Genomic DNA, 24617 nt, shown 5'->3' with positions numbered 1-24617 from the left:
TCTTCTCAAGAACAACATTTCTAATAAATTGATAGCAGCATAACCTCTCCAGAAAAATTATGGAGCTCTCATCAAAGAACAATTTAGTTGTTCTTTCCCCACAGATTTGCCTTTGTGAGTATTTGTATCATTTATTAGTTTTCTTTGTGCTTGAGAAAGCTTGGCTTTCTCATCTTTGAATTATTCCTCTGGAACAAACAGACATGCACTGGGTCTCATCTGTGCAGCATTAGGATGGTGTATGTTCCCGCAAGATAAAGGATTAAACTTGCCACTACCCACCCCCAGATGACAAATATGGGCTGGTGTGTGTGCTCTCACTATAAGACATCCTAAAACACGTTGAAGTCCTCCGAGACATCAGTACGATTTTGCTTATTCCCAATCTTCCTAAATCACAGTGCAGCAGAGACCTCCTTGAACCGGTGGCATTATGATTGTGATCCACTGCCTTGGGCCTCAAACAACACAACTGAACAGCATCAAGACCAACAAGGGAGAGAAAAGGTCAGTGGGTGTCCAGAGATTGAAGCAGCCACTGCCATCTTCCTCAAGTTAACCTGCTGAGAACTCCCCGGAGAGTTGAATTTTATTCCTAGGACACAGTTATTTCATACAATGTTCTCTCATACCGTCTTCTTCCAGTTTCTTCACGGTGTCCAGCTATGCTGCTCCACAAGAGCTAATATCCCCACTGCTGACCTGTGGACACTCATCACCCATGTGCTTCCATCTGTATCCATCTGTCTATCTCCTAAATTATTTACCTGTGCTCTCATCTGGATGTTTGGGATTGCTGGAAGTCTGAACTCTGATTTACCGAGGGGGGCATTATTTAATTCAACAGGATTTAAGGTGTCGCGCAATCTGTCTATATTTGGAAATATCTACTCTCCTGGCATCACACAGAACCAGACACAGCCTAAGGCCTTATGTTTCCTGTTTAACTTAACCTGCACAAATGTCTCTTTTACATATTATCAATGCGTTTTTAATAGTCTTGCAGTTCTTGAAGCAATCTCAAGCTGATTTGAATGAGCAAATATGTGAGGAGCTAACTGGTTCACACAACCAAGCACAATTTCAAAATACACACACTGGTCCAAACCAACAGTCTTTATGCCTTTTGAAGGACACCATTCTTAATTGTTGTCTTTGATATGTGTTTAAGAATAATGGCTGGGAAGAGATCTTTTCATTTAGTTTTTTATTTTATTTTGTCCTGATGTAGGACCGGGTGGAGTGTATGATTTACTAAGACAACACAGTGAAGTGTTGTAACAATGACGCATTTTCTTTTTTTTGTTGTGCCATATTATTCTCCACCCTCTATCAGTAAACTATTGGCTACAGATAGTTTCTAAAACCTCCTTGAAGGCTTCCAACTATGCAGATGTCTCTCTGCACACTATTGGCTCAGGAAAGAATAACTGTGTTAACAAAGACATTTTCCAGTTATAAGGAGAGGCAAAAACCCTCTCCTAAGGTGACATGAATAGACTGTGCATCCCATTGGGGTAGCCTGGGTGAGCCCTCCAGCCTAGAAATTCAGGCACCCAAGTGACATCATGTCTGTTGAGTGGATGGGGTGGCAATGAGGAGTAACATGAATAGATCCTTGAAAAAAATGGAACAAAGAAGCCAGATTGTCAGAATTCCCCAGACTGGATAAAATTACCCCTTAAGATCACCTATCCCCAAGTTCAGTGAACTTTTTAATGCCTAACTCAGTTTTCATTGAGTGCTGACACCAGGAAAGAAGTGGAGGAAGAGATACTTGATAAAAAAACAAGTAATCTGCTCACCTGGAAGGTAGAGGTAATGCTATAAACTGATTCAATGTTGTCAGATCTATACATCCATTGTTTATGAGTTTGACTACTGTGAATTGGTGTGAGTCTGATCATCAGGCGAACAACCACCAATCAAATAATATTTTGGGACTTGCACATTTGAGGGAGCTCTTACTTCTTTACCCATTGGGCTCCCTTTTTGAGGGAATTTGACTCTTGAGCCAAGTAAAGAAGTCATAAATCACTAGAACTAATTATTTCTAGAGGCACTTTTTCAGACTTCCCACAAGCTCCTGCTCCTGAATCCAAGTGTCCTTATTTCTGTCCTCCCTAAAGCTTGGAAGTTCAGCTTTCCCTTCACTTTTCTGAACTAATGACTATGAGCTTCAAAAAAAATTTTTTTTTTTAATTTGCTTTCATTAGCCTGATGTGGATTCTATTTCTTGTAATCTTGGGACCATAAGTTATTCAGGAGCCATGAGGTCTTTTCCCTCCATGTACAAATTAAGGTAGGAGGAAGCCACAATTTCTTTAACTGGATTTCAGGACCCAAGGGCAGGATAATTAACCTTTTATTAGGGACGCTGTGAACCCTGCCTTCTCTTTCCCAGGCAGAGACAAACAGTTCTCCACCCAGGCCTGAATGAGCAATGTGATTGTTTGAGCCCACATGCGTTTGCACAGGAAGGAGCTGCTGGAACTTGCTCAGGAGCCTGGCTAGCACTGAGTGCTAGAGGGCCATGGAGGAGGGTTCCTGCCTCCCCCTGGGCGGTCGGGTGGAAATAAACCGCGTCTGCCGCCTGCTTCTGGCAACAGAAGCACTACAGGCACCAGAGAAGATTCGGACTCCAGACCCCCCAAACCCAGGAAATTCCATGCTGGAGCTAAAATTGTAGGTGGCCTCCCCAGCCGTGCTCCCAGCTCACACGCTCTGCAGCCTCAGCGCGGCATGCGTCCACACACCAAGTTACCCACGTGGGTTGAATTATGGACGCACAGAACTGCTGAGGCCAAGGCCTCCATAACTCTCTCCCTCTCTCAACCCCGGGGCAAGAGGCATCCTTCACCCTCCCAGGGCTTGAATACTTGGACTGACCCAGCTGTTAATTTTAACCATGGCATCAGAAACAGAAATCCAACATTTGTTATTGTGGGCCAGGCCCTGAACTAGAGATTTAATGAAAATTATCCATCCCTTTTTTCCAACAATATTTTGGTTGCAGTCATCTTATCCCCATTTTACAGAGGTTTCAAGGGTTATGTGAATGTATATGTGCCGGGTTTGGAATTTGAACCCTGTTCTCTTCTGTCTGAAGCCTAAATCACTATTGGGTATTTTCTAACTGATGGAACTGAGACAGTTTAAACTGACACTAAGCTCAAGGGCCTTTTTAAAATTATAAAACCAGACCTCACCTCTAGACTTTTCTATTGAAAGAGCCAGGAACTGCTGTACTCTAGGCCAGGATTTTCCTCTGTCTGTGCTGGCAAGGTCATTGTCATTAGTAGGAATGATCAGTTCACAAAAGATATGACTTGGAGTAGAGAGCCCTGGATGAAGATTTAGGAAACCCAAACCTTGGCCCTTTCTGCTTGGCATGGGTTCTGCGGCCTTCTTTGTGTCTTTAACCCATTCATTTATAAGACAGATCATAACAGTGTCCACCTGCAACAGCAGTGTGTCCTGTGAATAAGGCATTAGCCCATCAACAAGCAGAGGGACGGGGGGCTATTTATACCAGGGTGGGGGTAAGGTTTTATCACTAATGTTGTTTACACTTGAGAAAGAAGGTAGGCTTTTAGTTAGTTGTATGATTTCTTTAAAATTCTTCTGTAGAGAATGCAACCCTCACGGGCAACTAGAGGGAATGGGGTGGGAGGAGTCGAGAGATCCTTATATACTCTCCTAATTCTGCAGAGCCCTATATCAAAGAATTTGCCAGAAAAATACAAGGCTGCCACTAGAAAAGGTCTGATAGAGTATGAACATCAACCCATCACTTACAAATCCAGAAACTGAAGCTTCTGAAAGACATGTGGCTTGCCCAAGTTCACCTAGTCAAGGCAGAGTAAAGGTTAACACCAATCTTCTCCACATAAAAAGGAATTTCAGTACAAACGTGAAGTCGTAGTATACCAGTATCTTGTGGCTAGAAAAGTAGTCCAGATGTTTCCAAGGAATCCAGTCACTTCAGACTCTGGCCTTCAGACAGGATTTACCCCGATGGAGAAAGAACTGGACATGGATTCCAAAGTCTTGTGCTCAAGTCCCTGTATGCTGACAACCTCACGGGAAGGAGAGACAAGACACGAATAGTTAATGCATGCTGGAGGGTAGAGGCAACCACCCAAGATACCAGCACAAGCAGCGTCACAAACCAGCAAGTAAGGATTGACAAATTAGTGGAACGATAAAGCAATGCTCCAGGGAACCTGAGGACAGTGGCCACATGGCTCTTCATGAGCACTTCCCAGCTCACCCCACACACACACCCCTGGTTCTCTAGGCCCTTAACCAGTAACTTAAGCAGGTGATTTGCTTGGTAATTATATGTTTATGAAACATGATGGTTTAGGGGAAACAATAACAGGTGTGGAGTCAATAGACCCGTATTTATGGCTCGTGTCTATCATGTGCTGATTGAATGATATTGGACAACTTTCTCTGGGAGTGTACTTTCTCTCCTGCAAAGAAGAAGGAATAACCCTTACTTCTCTTATGACTGGTTGAGGGTTAAATGAGGCGCTAGATAGAACATATTTACCATTATGTTTGGCTCACAGTGGATACAGAGTACCTTCTTTTCTTCAATTGCACTGTTAACTCATTGAGGGTAAGTTCAGGCCTTGTATGACTTAGCATCTCCCCTGGCTCCTTCAGAGTGGTATCAAAAAGCGTCCAACCGACTCAGCAGTACTCAGAAAAGAGAAGTGTCCATCTTGTTTAAACAACAGAAGAAAGTGAAATTTACTATACTTTTCACTGAATCTCAATCAGAATCTGAGTTGCATTGCGTGACAACCCTTCATGGCCTCGAATCCACTGCACAGCTCCATCATCAGCCTGATGCACAGTTGTGAGAAAAACCAAAGAAAAATAACTTTATTGCACATTTTTGAATCTAGGAGGTTTCACTGGTGATTTCTTTAGAACTTCCTATGATGATCTCTACAGCATATTCATTTTCCCCAGGACATGTAAACTGATAGAAAACTAAAAATTCAATTAAATGAATGAAATCCTCAAGGTAAAACCTGACAAATGAATCTCCCCAAAGAAAACTGTCACTTACTGGTATAGTCATAAGAGTGCTATGCCAAAATTAGTTGAAATGACTGAATGGTTTATGAAAAGGAGTACTTTTGTTATTTGTTACCATTTTATTATTTGTTACCATAAAATGAAAGTTTTATCCCACACAATAAAAGAAGTCCTGTATTAGACACACACACACTTATATATAACAGGTCTGTATGTATGGAATACATATGCATACATATCTGTGTGTAAATTATATATCTATGTGTTATATTTGTGTTATTCATATTTACATTTTTACATATTTGTATTATTGCTTATGTATTATTTGTGTCTTATATATATATGATTTATATATACATATATATCGGCTTGGTCATTTTAATAAAGGGAAAGTAAGCACTAGTTTGTTTTCTAGTTTTGATGGGAATTGCAGAAAATGTGAAAAATACAACACACCAGTCAGTCAGGGTCCAAACAGGAGACAAAAACCATAGTGTAATTTGAACAGGAAAGTTTAATTCAAAGAATTATTAACTATAACATGGGATTACATACTAAGGCGTAAAGAGAACTCCGAAGAATGAAATAATGGTAAAGTAGGAAGCATCCCTAATTCTAGGGATGAGGCACAGAGCCTGAGAAAGGAACACATCTGGAAGATGCTGGCACTTCCCAGAGCCTAGATCCAATCTGACTCACCATGGGGTGGCTTTGACCCCCTGGATGGAGGAGCAGTTCCCTGGGGTCTACACCCTGGGAGGCTGGAGTAAAATGTCATGCCCCTGGCGGTAGTGTGGCTGAAACTCCCTGAAAGTGAGGGTCACTGGGTGTTCAGAGAGCCAGCTCCTGCTATAGGACAAGACCCAACAGAACCAGGATAAACAGCTCTTTTCTAAGCCCAGTGTCTCCCCAGCGCCCTCTACTGACGCATCTAACCATTGTGTTAGCTGTCAAAGACCCAGTTGCAGGGCATAAGCAGGGCAAGGAAGCATGGTTGTGTAGCTGAGAGGCATAAGCTGATAATAACACATACAATGAAACATAATAAAATAAACTGAGATCACCAGTAAGTACAGCAATGAAAAAATTCATCTGTCAGTATTTCAATAAATATTTTCCAAAACTTTTATTTATTGGGAAGAGGGGTATGTCTTTTCATAGTTTTTAAAACATATCTTAGATGATATTTAATATGTGACTTAACTATACTGTATTGTATTTTTACTTAACATATAACATAAGTATAATTTTACATCATTAAAATTCTCTTTGACACCATTTTATTGGGTGCATAATATTCCACAAAGGGATACTTATTTAAGTAGCCTTCTAAATTGATAGGAAAAACACACCATCTTAACAGATCAAAGGGCAAAAGGCCTGAATAAAAGGACTGCTCACTAAATATGAAGTAGAGTCATTAAATATAGATGAGGAAATGTTAAACCTGATTAACAAAACCTATGGTTAAAAATATGGCAAAGTGGGACATTCGTTTGTGATCATGCTAGATTTTCTTGTTGGAACATCTGAGTTACAACTCAAATCAGTTTCAGACAATGACATATTATTCAATTCCAAAACTTGTTTTTCTTCAAGTGAGAATGGCTGTAAGTCATCATTTTTCAAATGTGTGTATGTTGTGTAAGTATGACATTGCTGAGTTCTAAATAGGCACCCAGACAGATGGGAACCATAACAAGACCTCCAGCTCTCCCAGGTTGCCTCCAACAGAATGATTTGAATTTGTTTTGAAATGTCTTCCCCAGAGAAGGATTTCCAAAAAGCATTTTATAGACTGAACCTCTGGCTCTCCTTGGTACAATGCCTGCAATGGTCAGGCCCCGGGAGATGCCAAGGAGCCCTGAAGGGGGTCTGAGACCTGAAAGGGGCCCAGCTTCAGGGCCATGACTCCTAATTTGTATGCTCTGGCCTCAGCTCTGAGCATGACTAGTCTTGCTGCCTCTGCCGTGGACAGTGAAGTATCCGTGAGATTCATTTATGGAGCTGCCACTCCCCTCCCATCAACACCCACCTACACTTTGGAAAAATGGAAAGCATGTTGGACTAGGAGAATTCCAGCTCCTTTCACTAAATTGCTACATTGCCTGGCCATGGCTGTCACATAAAGTCCATGAGTGCCTACCTTCTCACCTAGAAAATTGGCTCAATGGTTGTTCTGCCTGTGTAACTGATTACTAAGAGAAATTCAACTAATTTAGAGGCAGTGTGAGAGATGCTTTAGACTCTGAGACAAACCAGACATTTTGGATTCAAATCTTATTTACACAGCTGTGCTGTGCATCCTTGACAAAGATTACTTAACCTCTCTGTGCTGAATTTCACCATCTGTAAAATGGAGATTATTTCTGATAGAATTATTATGAGAATTAGATTATATAATGCATGCAAGCACTAGGAAGGCCTGGAACTTGTTTTCATGAGTACTCCCAGATTACAAAGTCCTACTATTCCAGCATTCTTTCCTATATTCTCTTCTTAATTCAGTCATGCCCTCCATGCTTTCTCTGTTCTACCAAGCAGCATTTTGTAAGTTATATTCTTAGTATATCTGACACAACGAATGGCATTTTCCTGGCATAACTGACATCCATCTTAGGTCTAGGACTACATTCCCACCATGCTCACACATTCATTCAACAAATATTTATTGAGCATCTACTAGATCTCAGATGCTGTGCTAGGCTCTTGAGATATAATTGTGACTTCAACTCAGTCTCGGTCATTTAAATCCTACTGCTCAAGTTCTAACTTGGAAGGCAGGCAAGTAAACAAGTGATTTCAGAACCAGGTGGTAAGTAGGCACTGGAATCAAGAGCAAGGTTCTCCGGGAAGCCGAGTGAGATGGGATTAGCTCTTCCTTCTGGGATTAGGAAGGCTCCACTGGTTCATTTGAGTAGAGCTCTGAATGTACTAGGCAGGGGAAGAGGAGAAAGGGAAGCCCAGATGAAGAGAACTGAATGTTCAAGGGCATAGAGGTGGGAACACACATGCCTTACTCAGGAGAGGCTGGAGCGTTGGCTCTGGCAAAAGGAAAGGGTATGTAAGGAAGAACAGCTGCAACAAGTTGAATGGAAAAGCAAGCAGGGACTAGAAAAGACTTTGAAACTCAAGTGAAGGAGTTTGGACATCTTTTGAGAAATTAGGGGTTTTAAACACACGGCCACCAGGCAGTGCTGATTTCATGAGATCAGTGCCTTTAAAGTTCATGTTTAATGTGGGGCATGAACTACTTGTTTAGCTACAGAGCCCACCGTGACATTGCCTTACACTGAACCCCTCCCCGCATATCGCTATGGATTTGAGTTTGCAACCCAGCTTAGTCTTACTGAGTTGCTGAAGAGTTTCTACCAGGTCTTGGTTTCATCAAACCCTTCAGGAGACCGGCAGGAGAAGGTGTTGTCTATAACAGGATGTGAGGCTTTATGTGGAAAGAAGAATTAAAAAGCTACTGTAGTAAAATGCAAGACAGGAAATAACTGTTTACAAGGATGTGGAGTAACCAAAACTCTCTTATACTATAATTACCGGAAGTATCATTTGGTGAGACCACTTTGTAAAACTTTGAGGTGATAGCCATTGAACTGAACATCTACAGGCCTTATGGCCCAGCAATTCCATTTCCAGGTTTATGTCTGACAGCTTTTGTACATGTGTGAACCCCAAGTCAAGTACAAGATGATTTATAGCAGCAGTATTCATTATAGCCCCAAATTGGAAACTACTCAAATGGAAGTGACGTCGTGGATAAATAAATTGCCATATGTTTACACAATAGGTTATTATACAACTAAATGCTCTATGCCTGTGCACAACAATATGGAGAGGTCTCATGGCATAATGCTGAATGAAAGATGACAAACTCTAAAGGGTACATGCTGAATGAGGCTGCGCATAAAAAATATGAAACCAGGCAAAACTGAAACTATTAGATAATGACACTCAGCAATTACTTGGGTTCTCTTCTAATGTAGGTGGCAGTGAGGTTTTTCTGGAATGCTGGTGATATTCCATTTCTTATTCTGGGAACTGGTTTCATGGGTGTGGTCAGTCTGTAAAAATTCATTGCACTGAGAAAAGTACACCAAAGATATGTGCATTTTTCTGAATACACTTCAATTAAAAGATTTTTTTAAAAAAAATAAGTTAAAGATCATTACAAATAAGGCTATTGCAGTAAACCAGCTGAAAGTTTTTAGGACCTTAACCAGGGAAATAACTGAAGTACTTACCCAGTTATTCCACTTTTGTGAGGGGTCACTTGTGCAGTAAACACTTTCCTAAGTGCTAAGACTTCCAATTCTATAATATGTGAAGGAGAGAGAGATTAAATAATCAACCACTCAGCTAAATACTCCCAGTAAGGAAAAGACATTTGATATTAAAAACAAGGGGATAAGATGCAGCATAAGTGGGCAGCAGTGAGGGATTTGGGGAGACTTCTGCAGACAGCCAAGTCCCGGTGTCACCTCCTATCTCAGCTGCTACTGTTAAATACTTGTGCACAATTAGTGGTGTTGAAACTCATAGGATGTTAGTGTATCTAAAGCCAGCAGATTTTGCTTTGTACTGACAATAGGCAGGATTTCAACAATGCTCCCCCAAAAAGGGTATCACGTGCAAAATGTATCATGATCACCATGCTATAACACACAGCACGCTGTTAGCACAGTCATCCTAGATTCACAGTGTCATCATGGGGCACTGGAAAAAGTGCCTTTTGCTATGTGCCTGTACAATGCTCAATGGACGTTCTCCAGCACTATCTGGCCTGTTTTGCAGGATCTTCAGCTGTTTGCCTCCTGAGTGGATGGTATCCCAAGGTTACCCTACCAGCATATTTAACATACCCTTCATCTCAACATCTGAAATGCCTTTCTCTTCAATTCCCTGGCAATCCTGAACGTAATTGGTGTTCCTTCATTACCAGGGCTTTTTCCACAAACTTCAATTTTGAAAGATTTCTTAAAACTTACTTTTCTAATTTATAATACCTGAATAATTTTAGATTTCACAGTTAGTCCAAACATCCCACTAACGCTTACATGAGTAAGAGAGCTCATTGGAAGAAAAGATACATATATTTTTTAAGACAGACCAACATTAAAATTGAAGGTTCTAGTTTTTAATAATGTCACTGGAGCCTCTAAAAATAAATGTGCTGCATAAATGAAAATCTTAATCACAATTTTTCATGGCAGAACATGCAGCAAAGACAACTTGAAAATATCTCAGCTTTTCAGGAGGCGTTATTGCCAGAGTTGGTTTTGTTTCAACAACATTGGTTTTCCAGTCTATCCTTGCCTCTCCAAAGCTTACGTATTTGGAGGGTCCAGCTTCAGTATTAACACATCTGGGAAGCCTTTTCTGATAACCGTAGCTAGGAATGCTTTCTGCAGCCAAAGGGTTTCACCTGTTATTTATGCCTTCCTCACACACAACTGTATGAGACCACGGTCAGCTGGCCTGTGAGCGTCTCAGTTAGCTTTGTATCTTCTCCACCACAGGCACCACCACCACCACCATCCCCATCACTGTCATCGGCATCACAGATAATTTTAACACCCAGTGAGCATTATCCTTTGTTTGGCACAGGGCTCTTGGCTTTCATCGTCTAATCTCATTTAATTCAACCCAAAATTCCACGAGGATGGTCTCCTTACTACTCTCTCTTTGCAGATGAGAACATGGGATTGTGGAGGAATGAAATACCTTTCCTCAAATTCCAAGATCCTAGAACTAAAACCCCAGGGAGCCTGGCTCTAGGACAGGCTATGTCTTCAGAGTCACTGTGCCTCTTACCTGGCACAGAATGGAGCACAGTGGAAGTTCATAAATCTGTGTTGAGTAAATGGAGCCCTGAGCACAGCAGTGGCTGTCAGTTGGTTTGGAACAGAAAAGAGTAGGAAGTGAATTCTAGGCTCACAGGTGTCTTGGGTTGGGTTTAAAAGAAAGACTGGGGGTCTTTGTTAAGCCTACCAGGACCTCCTTGATGAACTGGGGTCTATGATGAATCCGCCAAGCGTCCCAGTTTTTCCCAGCATGACACTCTGAGGCCGGATGGTCACATAACCCCCGTCTGCTACAACGTCCTTCCAGCTGCTTGTAGGATTCCCCGAGAGGCATGCGGTGAGGACAGGTGGGGTGCTCGGAATGGAATGGAATGGATACATACTTAAGCAGTTGGCAGCAATGGGCTTTTTCCATTCCTTTTATTAACTCCCATTGACTTCCATTATAAAAATGAAGATGTATTCCCGTGGGAGAAAACATTTGGCCTCACTACTAGACAAAAATGACCTGTACAAAGGAAACAAATCCTTTTCAATCAGCTGTTTAGAGGAAAAATGATAATGGATGAGAGGCCTTGAAGAATAATGATCATCATCTTTGGAAAGCAATGTTAAAGCTACATAAAACATGAAGCAGGAGGAAAAATGCCCTGTAGGAGAAAAAGGGTGGAGGAAGTAGACCCATTGAAGGAGTTAAAGTGTATGTGGAGATTCATTCATTTATTTGTTTGTTTGACCCATTTATTCATTTCTTCAACATCTACCACCAATTTGTGTAGGATGCACTCTGCCTCATGGCGGGGAGAAAAAGACAGACTAGATGACGCTCAAGAAGTCCCATCAGGAGGACTTGGGCTTGGGCGAATATGGAGGTGCTTCCAGGATGGTTGGGATACCCACGTTAGCATCTGAGGGGCAGTGCAGCCCAGACTCTGGAGCCAGACCGTGTGGGCAGGAACCCTGTCCTGCGGTTTACCAGGAGTGAGTCCGGGCAAGGCATGTGGCCTCACCCCACTGCAGTTTCCCCATCTATAAAGCAGGGAAGATAGAAAATTTTCTCTGACACAAAAAGGTTGTTACAAGTATTAAATGAATTACTATTTGTAAATCGCCTAGAAATGGAATACAGATGCAATTCTACCATCTGTTGTCTGCAAGAAAAATCAGCATACTCATCTACAAAGTGGGCAAATGACACATCTGAGAATTATATATATATGAAAAGTATATGTACATACATATGTATACATGTATGTGTATATGTATAGTGTGTGTGTATAACATAATTATGTAAAGGGCTTGATAGCGCCTAACACCCAGAAACACTCCCATAGCTCTGGGTTAAGTGCTATGTCAATCATCTCTCCATATAATTTATATAATTTTGTTATTTGATTATCATTTAATAGGGAATGAGGCAGAAGGAGATAATGAGTCTTTTATATATTTAGAAAGATAAAAGATTTTCTGAGACCCTATCATGTGCAGAACACTGATTCCATAATGAAAGGAGACAGATGTGGTCGCCATCCCTGAGGGTGCTTATAGTTTAGCCAGTTGTTCTGTCTTGGGCAGATGAGTGGACAGTGGTATCCCCTCAGATACAGAACATTAGGGGAAGAACATTTCTGTGGGGGAAGTTCATGAGGTCAGTTAGGGGTACATGAGGGTAATAGAAGGGGGTGACAGGAAGATATGCAGGTTTGGAATTAGGGGAGAGAATGGGGTTTGTTACGGCTTTGGGGTTATCAGGAGTTGGACGGGGGAGACTAAGACCACCCAGACTGAACAGATGGAATGAGAAGCAATAGACGGTTGAGAATTGAACTCTTGTTACTCTAAATTTTTTAAGATACACATAGAGAGAAGGTTGTAGTGGTGGAAACTGAGAAAAAAATAGGATTGGCAAGGAATATAGAAAATACAGAGAAGGGCAGAATAAACAGGATCCTGCCCTTGCAGCCTGGAAAAGCAACGTCATTTCCCCAGCAGTCAAGAAAGCTACACAGGTTTCACTACATACATGTTGTGATAACAATTTAAAAAGCCAGGCTTTGAGACACTTCATGTATCAGCAGGCTCTTGCCATACAGCAGCTTCTCATTTCCTGAAATTTGCTGACATTCTGCTCTTAACAAGTCCTTACTTTATAGTTTACTAAGAGCTCTCTCCCATCTCACTGGGGCCTGGCCACCAAGCATCAGGCAGGGCCAAGATCATTATCTCTATTTACAGATGAGGAGGAAATGGGTTCAGAGAGGCTCAATAATGTCGGAGGTCTTGCAGATTTATTGACATCCTGCAACATACTTGTTGTTCTCTACCTGACCCTGACCTTAGGGAATTGTGTCTGCTGAGATATATTTGCAGAAATTATGCTCTACAGGGTCCTTGAGGGGCATGTTGGATCCACATGACCCATAACATATGGAGAGTTAACTTCCTTAAACCCTTTGGGGTGTGAGTTAAAAAATGCATGGGGGACTAAACCAGGTATTGAGGGCATTTTCTCAGTGATGGAGAGAAAAGGCAGAGAAACGCATCACTGTGTGTCATTGCACCCCACCTCTCCCCGTGCCCCCAGCAGACAGAGCAGCTGGGTTGAGGCCCCAGGGATGGCCCAAGCTGCAGCCAGCACACATTCCCTTCCCAATGGGGCTGCATCTCCTATGTCCGGGGGTCCAGCACTCATGCCGTCTCTCATGGGGTCACATATTGCTGCTGCTGACTTGGGAGCTCAGCTCCTCCTTTGGGTCCCTCGTCCTGTAATTTAGGCAGACCTTCTTATTTCCGAAGTCAGCAGCTTCCCTAAGTGTACAGACGCAGGATGTCATAACTCAGACGCCAAACAGCGGGAGCTGCCGGGGAGGGGAGGAAGGAACAGAATGGTGCAGGGTGGCCAAGCTGAGGGAGGCATGGGTGTAAGTGGGAGCCTTGGGAGGATGAAGCTGAGGGTGTCAGGCACAAGAGCTGCAGTGCTGGGTGTCTAGCTGACACCTCATGTTTTAAAGTCTGGGGCGTAGGCAATGGAGGTGGAATCTGGAGTCAGGGCAACCAGAGCTGGGGTAGAGAAGGAGCAGAATCCAGCCCCTTCCTAGACAGAGATGGTCAAGGGGTGGGGCAAGCTCCGACAGGACCCTGGAGTCCTCCGTAAACTGAAGCTGAAGCACCTGGAAATGCAGGGAGCCCATTACAAAGATGGGAGGGGGTAAGATTTTCAGGTTGCACACCAACACCCACGTGCAAACAGTGCCAGAAATCTGGCAGTAGGCTTCCTTCACATTCTACAACCTGGTGGGTCTGCGAGGTTCTTCAGGGCAGGATGAATGAATCTGACCTTGTAGCACATAGCAGCCAGACCTCAGCATGGAGGAGCCAGGAGCTAGGAGGCGGGGCCCCAGAGAGAGATAAGGGTTGGAGTCACTTACGGCACCAGACAGGGCTCAGTGTCCCTGCCACCATTTGCACCAGAAGAGAGTTAGCAGATTTGCTGCCGCTCCCAGTTCAGTGTGTTAATGTGTGTAGCATTGTACTGGTCCAGTTTCACAGAATCTCTGCATTACTAGGGCTGGCATTTGGCAGACTGTGACTTTGAACGTCTACATTATGTTAGATAATTATATTATTTTTCCCAATGAAAGTATGAGTTTTAGATAGCTTGCTTCAGTCTCTTTAAAAACATGTCACTATACATAAAGAAATATATATACATTTGGCATATATACATATACATACATATCATATGTATACATACTGATACGCATATATCTAGAAGTATAAAAATATGCAAAAGCATAATATACGTATGTATAGTTTGCTGAATTTTCACAAACCAAGCACACTCATGTAACCAGCACTCAAATCCAGAAATACTTCATACCAGCACTCCAGGAATCCCTATAATGCTAACTCTTAATTTAAAACAAAATTTTATCTTAGCAACTGTGCCTACTCCAAGAAATACCTTTCTGATTCAGCTTGAAAACAAATAAGGAAATACTGTGCACGGTTTGGGCTCTCACTCTCCTGCATACTTTCCATACAGATCTATTCCACAAAGGGAATTACACCCCTGCTCCAGCTTGCCCAGCAAAGTCCATACAGGTTCATTTTGACTACAGAGAATGGACACAGCCCTTTGCAGAGACCGTTGTGCTGCGCAGTCACTCTGAAGTTGGCCCTGTGCCTGGATGAATGCTCTGCGTCCTTTTGATTGACTGATGCCCTGGACATCATCTTTCTAAGCTCTGAGGCAGCAGCCAGCACGGAATGGGTGATTTCCACAACCTCCACTTCTTTGTTTTCACAGGGGTTCCAGTACAGTGCTTAGAGCCATTTCTTTGACAGGGCATGGGTGCCTTAGAATCACTCAAGAGTCTGCTTCTAGGGTATTTTGGGCCCAGAGTGTTCGCTGAGGCTTGAGATGGGAAAAGGGGTGCAAATATTCCTCTGAACCTGTAATGCAAGGTTTTCAGTACTTTTCTAGGGAGATCCTCAAAGTTGTGTAATATTGTCATACCCTACTCTTCTCCCTGAAAAGCTGAGAACCTCTCTACCTGATTGTGAGTTATTTGAGGGCAGGGACATTGATCTTCAACTGCATCCATACTGAGATGTTTTCTCTACATTCCCAGCATCAGCCTTTGTAGTGGAAGAAAACTGGGAAATCACAGTCAAACACATTACCGTCCCTCTATGTTTCTCTGGGTAACTTTTTCAAACTCTCCAAGTCTTGTTTTTCTCAGCAGTAGAATGTGTATAATAATGCCCACTGCATTATTCATATACATATATATATGTCTGCCAGGTTGCTTGGCTCATTGAAGTATTTCCACAAAGTCCAGCTACTTACATTTGTCTCTTTCTGGCTCACCCAGGGCAAACTGAGACGAGAGGAAGGTTGGGCTCGGAGTGATCTGAATATGTCAGACTGACAGCCAACATGAAGATGAGGCTGGCCACACGATGGTAATGCCACCCAGAATGGCCACGGAACAGCTGAGAGAACAGGGTATCCTTGCGGGTCTCAGGTGATTAATAAATCTCACCATCACCTGCCAGGAACCTTTTCTCCCTCTGTAGATTAGGCCCACAGCCCTTTAAAGGGCTCCTCCTCTGTGACCCTGCTCAGTTCTGGCTGTGGTCTGCAGTGCATTAAGTTCATGATTTACCACCTTAAAACAGTGCAGTTTTATCTGCATCCACCACTGGAGCTAGGCACAATGCCAGGAGCCCAGGGGGTTCTTTATAGATGCTAACTGAATTTATTTACAAAGTCTATGGGTAAGTTTAGCCTGGAGGTGTATGTAAAATGGTGTATATAGAAGCCCGTATGGTTCCCTCTGCCCTCCAAAGGAGAGGCAGACAACTTTCATCAGATTTTCAAATGATGAGCTCCTGAAGAAAGGTCTACCCTAAGGCATCTTTAGATGCCTACATACACCAAATACTCAATGGATATGTGTGTTAGGCAAAGCATTAGACCTTCCTGATTACTGACAATTGACTTACAGGTGCAAAGTGGGCAGTACACTTAATAACTGGCTTCCTGTCTGACTTAATAACCACCTAACTTATCCACAGACCCAGCCTCTGAGAAGTGATTCTTGTCCTGAGGTTCTCTCCTACAGTAGAGGAAGGAAATATAGCTGTTAATAACACCTAGAATTTGATTTAGACTTTCAAGTATATAACCATCTAGATGGCAACTCTAAGAGGTAGAGAGACCAGAAACTGATAGCCCATTATGAAAGTGATAATAATAGCAATAATAATGCAAATAATATCTACCATTTATGAATATATTTAAAGAGCCAAGTATTGGTCAGATTGCTAATTATGAATAATCTCATAATATTTTCCCAAGAAGGCAGTAAAGTAAGCTTTAATTTTACCTCCACTTCTCAGAAGCGGAAACTTGGTTGAGGGAGCTCAGGGCATTGGCCTAGAACACAGCCATAGAGTCAAAATCAAGCCTAGATCTGCCTGATTCCAGAGCCTGTGCTGGGAAGTAAATGTAAACCTACCACACTCAAATGGCTTGGCCTTAAGTCTATGCCCACGATGGTGCCAGGAGTAGATTTCTTTATTCTTGATCCCTGAACTCTACTTCCACACATGGAGATGATCTATGAATTTCCTTTGGAACCATAGGGGTTATGCAATACTGATTTTATCACATGATGGCTAGGGAGGCTTCCCCAAACCCTGGTAGTTTCTGTCACCCACAAGATTGCACTGAGGGGTGAACCAAAAACCTCCAGGTCTGGAAGTCCTCCGTGCACAGTTCTACCATTACATAAATGCCTTGTCATTCTCCAGCAGGACCTGCTAACAATTTTGGACCAAGGAGCAAGAAGGGACGTAAGTTAAATATATCAATTGTCTGTCATGTGCCAAGTTCATCAGTAAGTGCTTTGTATCAGAGCAAAGTCTCAGAAACTCCTTGAGACTTCCCTGGTAGGTACTACAGGAGCTGGTGATCATGTTTAACCAAAACCTCCTTAGAAGCCCTGGTCATGTCTTTCTTTAGTTTCCATTCTAGATTGACAAGTGTTAAGTCATCCATCTGCTGAAGAATTGGTAAATGAGGTTCCCTACAATTCCTCAAATGCTGTTTTTTTTGCAGATAAAGATGCAATAGATTGCACATTCAGAGGATAGTGAGGTTGCCATTGAAAGTTGAGATTCTGGGGAGGAAAGAGCTGGGACTTCTGAAAAGACATCAGGATCATGAGAACACTGATCTGTAGCTCTAGGTCTGCTCATCAGAACCCTTGAACAAGTCACGTGGGCCTTTAATGTCCTTGCCTTGCAAATAGTTGTTTGCCTTGAATAGTTTACATTATTGAAATAAATATGGTAAATACTATGCAGAAATGCAAATTACTATGCCAAAAAAAGTCACTATGTAGATATAAAATGCCATATGCATGAAGAAATCATTGATTGCCTTCTAAAAGGTGGCAGCAAATATGTGCATACTATAAGATTCTAGAGTCAGGTCTGGGTCTGATTCTCATGCTAGAGCTTATCTTAGATAAGTCATGTAACTATGAGCCACAGTCTCTACATCTATAAAATGGGGGTAATAATAGTACAAACTTCTCTAGAGTTGTTGTGAGGACTGAGGTAAATATAAATTATTTAGCATAATGCCTAGCATATAGTTAGTACTCAAAATGGTACTACTAATATTAATAGTAAGTGTACAACTTTTATTTCATGTATATTGTGAGCTTTTGTGTGCTGGACGTAGCTCATACTGACTGACTCCCATGAGCCAATTATGTGCATCTCTCTCCAACTTTGTTTCCAGTGACATCACACCAGTAGCTTGAAACTGGCCATAGTAGGAGTTATTTACACCATGGAAACCAGCAAATGCTGCAGATCAGAGCTGTGTGTGCAGGTATGTGTTTTCCCAGAGAGTCAGTTTGCCAGTATCCCCCTGGTTAAGAATTTTGAATGTGTTTTAGTTTAGGTCCATTACAAAGAGTTCCTGAGATAGATTCATATGCAGATGAGTTATGAAGTGAGTGCTCTCAAGTCAGATCTGTAAGGGAGTGAGGGAAGCAGCAGATGACATGAGAAGAAGCCAGCAAAGACATGGGTTCAGTGGAGGGCTTGTTTCAGCCTGATCCCACAGACAGTTCTGTAGCTTGACAGTACCACAGGAGAGTTCCCACCTTGAGGCAAGGGGACTACGCTTTTCTCCCCAATTCTCCCCCATATTAATTGGCCATTGCCTATTGACCACCTTCAGAAGAGAATATAGCCTCCCAGGCATTGCTGGGTGAGACAGCATCTGATCTCAGAATGATTCTCTATAAAAGTGTCCAGCTACGAGTCACTGATATCCAGTGCTGCTGAGAGATGGATGCACCAGCTCAGCGAAGGGGCATCTGATTAGGACACCTGCAGCATCTACTCCACTATGGAAACAGACTGTTGTCCTAGACATTTGAACTAGAATAGATTGAGAAAGCCACCTCTCCTAAGTGTGTAACACCATCCAGTGGGGTTTATTCAATCAACAAATATTTATTTAATATGAACTACATTCCTGGTCACAGGGGCAATGCTGGGGATTTAAGGGTGAATGCAGTCAGTGTGGAATTCCTACACCGAAGGAGTTTACATTCCAACTCAAGAGACGGAAGTTAAACGGAAGTTAACCAAATGCTCCCACAAATAAACATACATTCACAACTGTGATGGTTGCTGTGAAAAGAAAAAGGGACATCCAAGTACTCTTGGATATAAAGACGGGGGTTTGATACACAGGCAGGCTCCAGAGGGCTTCTCCAAAGAAGTGACAGCAGAGCAGAGGTCTGAAGCATAGAGTTGGAGCTTTCTAGGTATGGAAGTGGATCGATCTAAAAGTGGGAGGGACTGACATCAGGCAGGAGAGTAATCCTCCCCTGGGTCTGTCTCGCCGGCAAGCCTGTGCGTGGACATTAGTTCCTGGAGCCCAGGGAGTGGACGGCTCTTGGAGGCCATGTGGAGCCGGGAAATGAAGAAGCAAGGGGAGTTCTCTCCGCTCTTCTGTGGAGACCAGACTTAGAAGGCTGGCCAGTTTTTCTCTATTTCTACTGAGATTCTAGAAATCTCCTATTTTGAAAACAAGCCTATTTTTATATTTTCTGAGATTGGCTGCTTTCTATTTTTCTTTGATGTTTAGAAAAGTGCCTTTTGAAAATTCCTGCCTGATTTAGCTATGCCAAGGAACGGGGGATGTGTCCTTACTAAGCCCTGAAGATAAAAGGAGGGGGAGTGATAGGTTTCTAGATGTATATATGTGGGTATGTTTGGTTCATATGAATGCGCGTAAGCCTATGGGCACACGCGTGTGCAGGTGAGTGTCCACCTTGGTTACCGGGGCTGGGAGGTGGAGAGCAGAGGCCCGGGAGAAGAGTAGACAGGGCACGTTGTGGCGGAAGGAGGCGGAGGGCTAGGGCTCATTGCGGCTGCTCAGCCCATCATTAAAGAGAAACAACATTCCCAGCAGGAGGCAGAAGGGCAATAAAACCAGTGGCTCCACAATTTATGATGCTAACTGAGATTCCATAGTTTGAAGCTAGACTGTTCCCCGAGCATCAAGGTCAACAAGCCGGCAATGCTCAGGCTCCCAAAGAGCTCCCCCGTGCCCACCTATTAATCAGCCCATTGCTAAAAATGCACCAATGAGCTTGGCTCTGGAAACATCATTAATAAGCAGGGACAGGCCAAATTGCTAAGAATTCCAGGATAGGGCAGGAAGGCAAGGAAAAAAATATTTATATACACATATGTGCGTGTTTGTATATGGGGTATAGCCTATTATGTACATTGAGCCATCTATTACAGAGGTCATATATAAGTGTGTTCATTCATTTTCCATATATTTAACGTTATATGAGAAATTTTCAAGCTTTAGAACCTTGCCAGATGGAATTAGAGCAATTGTTCTTCTGCCGAGACTTTGGGAAATTAATGAGGTCCTCACACAGAGCCATGAGAGAACAGAAATTTTTTTAAGTGTCCAGTTTCCAAAAATACAGCAGCCACAATCCCAGAGAGAGTGATCAGTTTAGTGGCTAATCTTGAGGCCCATCAGTGGCCCCAGCATAGCTTTGGGTTATTGCAATTCTGAACAGAGCTTTAATCGGCTTAGCCCAGTCAGGACGCCAAGGGCCTCCAGGCAAAGGGCATTTTCCTACAGATTCTCTGGAGCCATCTCCTCTGCTCTAAACAAACAGATCATTCTCTCTAGCTTCTTCCTGGAGCACAGAGTTAACTTTCTTTTGTTTAAGAAAGAAAGTAATAATAGGGAGGAAACCTATGCAATCTGAACCCAGAAGAGCATTTTCTTTGTACTAAGGCTTCAGTATTGGCTGGGAGCTTGGACCCCAAGTTGGAAATCTCACCCCAAAAATGTGTTTCTGTTTTAACGTTCTCTCATCAAAGCTTTTCCTGGATTCTCTGTTCCCATCAGAGACCACCCTGAAAAAGAACTCTGAGCCACTGTTGTCGCTCTCCAAGCCCCGTGGGACAAGTCTTTGGCCAGTATGGCGACCTCCCATTCTGATGGCTTTCCTCATCGAATGCAAGGAGTGGGGAAAGGAGAGCCCAGCCGTGAGTCACCGCCTCAGTTGGATGAGCCAGCTGGTCCCAAACAAAACCACTGCTGGCTGCTTCCTGCCTCTGCTCCAGTCTTTGCCTCCAGTTTGGAACAGGGAGGGCTTTTTGTCAGCAGTCACCCCTAAAGTGTGTTTTCCTATTGCTTAATGGACCTCAGGAGCAGAAATGCTGTTTTTCCACTTCCTCAGGTCCCTGCAGCCCTCTCTTCTGTTTGGGGCTGCCTTGGAGGAAATCCACAATTGATAATATGTTGTGTTTGGTCTGAACAACAGAAAATGGCTCTGAGTAGATTTTAAGGGTTCTTCTTGCTAGTAGTGAAGGGCAGGGCATATATATTCTTTTACATCTGTGTGTGTGTTGAGATAACATATGGGGGCATTTTTAAACTGCCCTTTATTGAGCATGTACTATACACCAGCACTATATGTTAAGTATTTACATCCATCGTGCAATATCCTTCCATGAAATAGCAATTTGAAGGGTAATTTCCTAAAATACCAGAACTGGTGAGTAGGAGAGTTGGGGTTTTAACCCAGGTCTGTCTGATCCAGAGCAGGTCCTGTGTCCCCATGAATCCCATTCCACACTCCTCAAATATCAGAACTTCCAATAGCCAGAGTTTAGCTCACTTGGACATTTTGCAGATGGACAATTGAACCTGTCAGCTGGTAGGTAGTAGTAAAGAGACAAAAACTCAAGGCAAACAGGTCTCTTTGTCCTGTGTCTCTGGGTGATGAAAATGATGGGAAAGGGGCTTCCTCCTCCTGCTTCAGTCTTTGCAGGTCTTCACCTTCCTCACTGAGCAAACGCAGAACCGAACTACCAGGAATGGAATTCAGTCATCCCATCACGCCAGGTACACTACAGGCAGGTGTGAGTGCCTGAGCTGGGAAGATAGCTACTGAAGGACCGAAGGCAGCTTCTACCCAAGAAGCCAGCTCAGTACCCAGCCTAAGACCAAGTGCCTTGTCCTAGGAGTCCCTGAGAAGACCAAGTCCTCTGCACGTGTGCATGCGTGCACATGCACACCCACACTCACCCACACCCACCTCCCACACTCACACACACACACACACACAAGTGCAGCTTCCCGGGCTGGTGCCCCTGGGGATGGATCCTGACTCACAGACTTCCCAGAGAGAAAGAGATGCGAGCTGTGGGGCCAAGGAAGAAGGGGAGACAGCAGCCGCTAGGGTGGTTTCTTTCTCAGTCCTAGTAAGCCCTGGGGAGGACCTATTGTGCTCCTCATGGCTGCTGAGAGATGAGGTATGTTCACCGACTGGAAGCATTTTGGTTTTAATTAAAAACACAGATGAACTAGAGAATGAGGGACCCAGGGCCAGCCTTCAAAGCAGCTTGGAAAAAACTGAATTTGAGTCCTACCTAACATTTTCATGACCTTGAACAAGCTGTTTTATTATGCTGTGCTTAGGTTTCACCATTAATGTGGCTGGCACCTAATAATTTTTGTTGATCTAAATTGTTAGAAATGTGGAATTTTCCAACCCAGATCTAAACATAGGCTTTGGCTACCATGGTATCTTCATTATTTATATGCTCCTCAGAAGGAAGGTAAAAGAAATGAATACTCAGTGAGAATTTACCCTGTACCAGGCACCATATCAGGCACGGTACAGGCATTAATCATCAGTTTCATCCTCGTCCTACATATCTTTAACCCCAGATATAAATAAGTTTCAGAGAGGTTTTAAATGTTATCTGATCTCAAACAGCTCTGAAGTGAAGGGCTGCAGGTCAGAACCAGTGTAGCTAATGTTTGTCAGGCTGTCTCTGACCCTTGTGGCACACTTACAAATTTTCACACACACACCAAAAACAAGGGAAGATTCCTGTTGTGCTCCACGGTACTCTGTCTTTCTCCTTCTACATGACTTCCATTTGCAAACAGACCCTGCTCACTCAACTGGGCCAGTTATTTATAACTGGGCCAGAAATTAATATCTTCATGCCCAATTGTTTACCCTTTGCTACCCCTCTAAGTCTAGAGGACAGCAGCAGACACTTCTATTTCCTTTTCACTTGAAGTGAAATGCCCTAAATCCAACTTATCCTTGGGCTTCTAGCTAAGTCCACGGAGTAGGGGAGGTGCCAAGCCACACTGGCTGGGTGCTGAAAATGAGCATGCCTCACCCCATACACCCAAGCCACTTCCCCTCCTGACTTCTCATTTTTGGGTCAATGGGATGATATTCTGCCATGAGCTGAGGTTGCAGGGCCAGTGGTCTGAAAGTCCTTCCTTAGCCAGGGCCTGGACCTCAGGAGCTGCCCAGACAATCCCAGGGTCATTAATGGGAGTAGCTGAGCTGGCATGACAATTCAGAGGTGCAGTAAGTTCAGGAAGAGAAAACTAACTCAGTGGTCGTATATCAAAAGTCAACTGGTCAATAAAAAAGTTAGTTACTTAGCTGTTCAAGATAAATTCGCCACCAGTGCCTACAGGAATTAAGTGTAAGAAAATAATCTCTAAGTACAAATTGGGCGCTTCATCATTCAGCTTCACCCTTCTGCTTGCAGATTCTCCATTGGCCTCCCAGTGACTTTTAGTAGAGCTTGAAGTTGGGGAGTGAGATCCCCACCACTTTATTCTTCTTTCTCAGGATTGCTTTGGCTATTGAGGGTCTTTGGTGTTTCCATATGAATTTTTGAACTATTTGTTCCAGTTCGTTGAAGAATGTTGTTGGTAATTTGATAGGGATTGTATCGAATCTGTATATTGCTTTGGGCAGGATGGCCATTTTGACGATATTAATTCTTCCTAGCCAAGACATGGGATGAGTTTCCATTTGTTAGTGTCCTCTTTAACTTCTCTTAAGAGTGTCTTACAGTTTTCAGGGTATAGGTCTTTCACTTCCTTGATTAGGTTTATTCCTAGGTATTTTATTCTTTCCCAGTGACTTTTATTGTCTAAATTCAAAACTGATTTTCATGAGATGGTGCATCAAGCTTCAGGGTTTGGGTCATGTATTTATTATTTTCCTGTTTACTAAGAGACAACAGAGATCAAGGAGCTCTTGAGTTTTTAGAATTTAATTTCTTGTCTTTTTTTTTTTAATCCCACAACACCAGGCTTTTGTTCTGTCTGGCTCTATCCGGTCCTGTCTGGCCATTCTCTGTCCTCTGAAATAACTTCCTTGCTTTGGTTCTCCTTCTCCTTTCCAAAGCCAGTCCCTTCTGCTTCTCCTCTGGTTTTTCTAGCGGAGCCCCACGATGTCTGTTCCAGCTCTTTATAATTACCTCCCTCAGGCTACTTGGGGTGAGTGACTCAGCACTCTGCCTTGTTTTCTGGGGTTTTGTGTGTGTGTGTGTGTGTGTGTGTGTGTTTTAAGAAACCAGATATTTGTTTCACATAATCCCTGCAATAGCATGGCCTTTAGATGCTCATTTATGCTTCCCTTATAAGCGGAGTACCTACAGTTCTCAAGTCTCTTTGGGTAAAAAAGTTAGATTTTGGAAGAAGTGGACTAGGCTTCCACCGCAAACCGTATGTGCTAGCTGTTTCTCCTCTCCAAAGCTCTGTTTTCTCATCTGTAAATAGGGGGCATGACATGTACTTCATAGGGTTGTTATAAAGATGGAAAGAGAAGGTGAATGTAAAAGGCCTGATGC

At 43.0% G+C, this 24617-nt stretch overlaps 1 long non-coding RNA gene across 3 annotated transcripts in view; it reads right to left on the bottom strand.

Moving 5' to 3' along the window:
* Window positions 1–893: 893 nt before the first annotated feature.
* Window positions 894–24617, bottom strand: part of LOC140849467 (uncharacterized) — a 30171-nt gene continuing 6447 nt past the window's right edge. For 2 of the 3 annotated variants that reach the window (XR_012131348.1, XR_012131349.1), the window contains 2 exons: window positions 4559–4732; window positions 894–4079 (listed from right to left, as the gene is read on the bottom strand). This is a non-coding gene — a long non-coding RNA (uncharacterized lncRNA). Of the gene's footprint in view, window positions 4080–4558; window positions 4858–24617 lie in introns of all 3 variants that reach the window. The other variant, XR_012131347.1, reaches the window with a different exon arrangement.

The sequence above is a fragment of the Manis javanica genome, chromosome 5 (genome assembly GCF_040802235.1).
Source record: "Manis javanica isolate MJ-LG chromosome 5, MJ_LKY, whole genome shotgun sequence".
NCBI lineage: Eukaryota > Metazoa > Chordata > Mammalia > Pholidota > Manidae > Manis > Manis javanica.
Note: the sequence above shows the minus strand (reverse complement) of the source record. Positions and strands in the feature narration are given on the sequence as shown.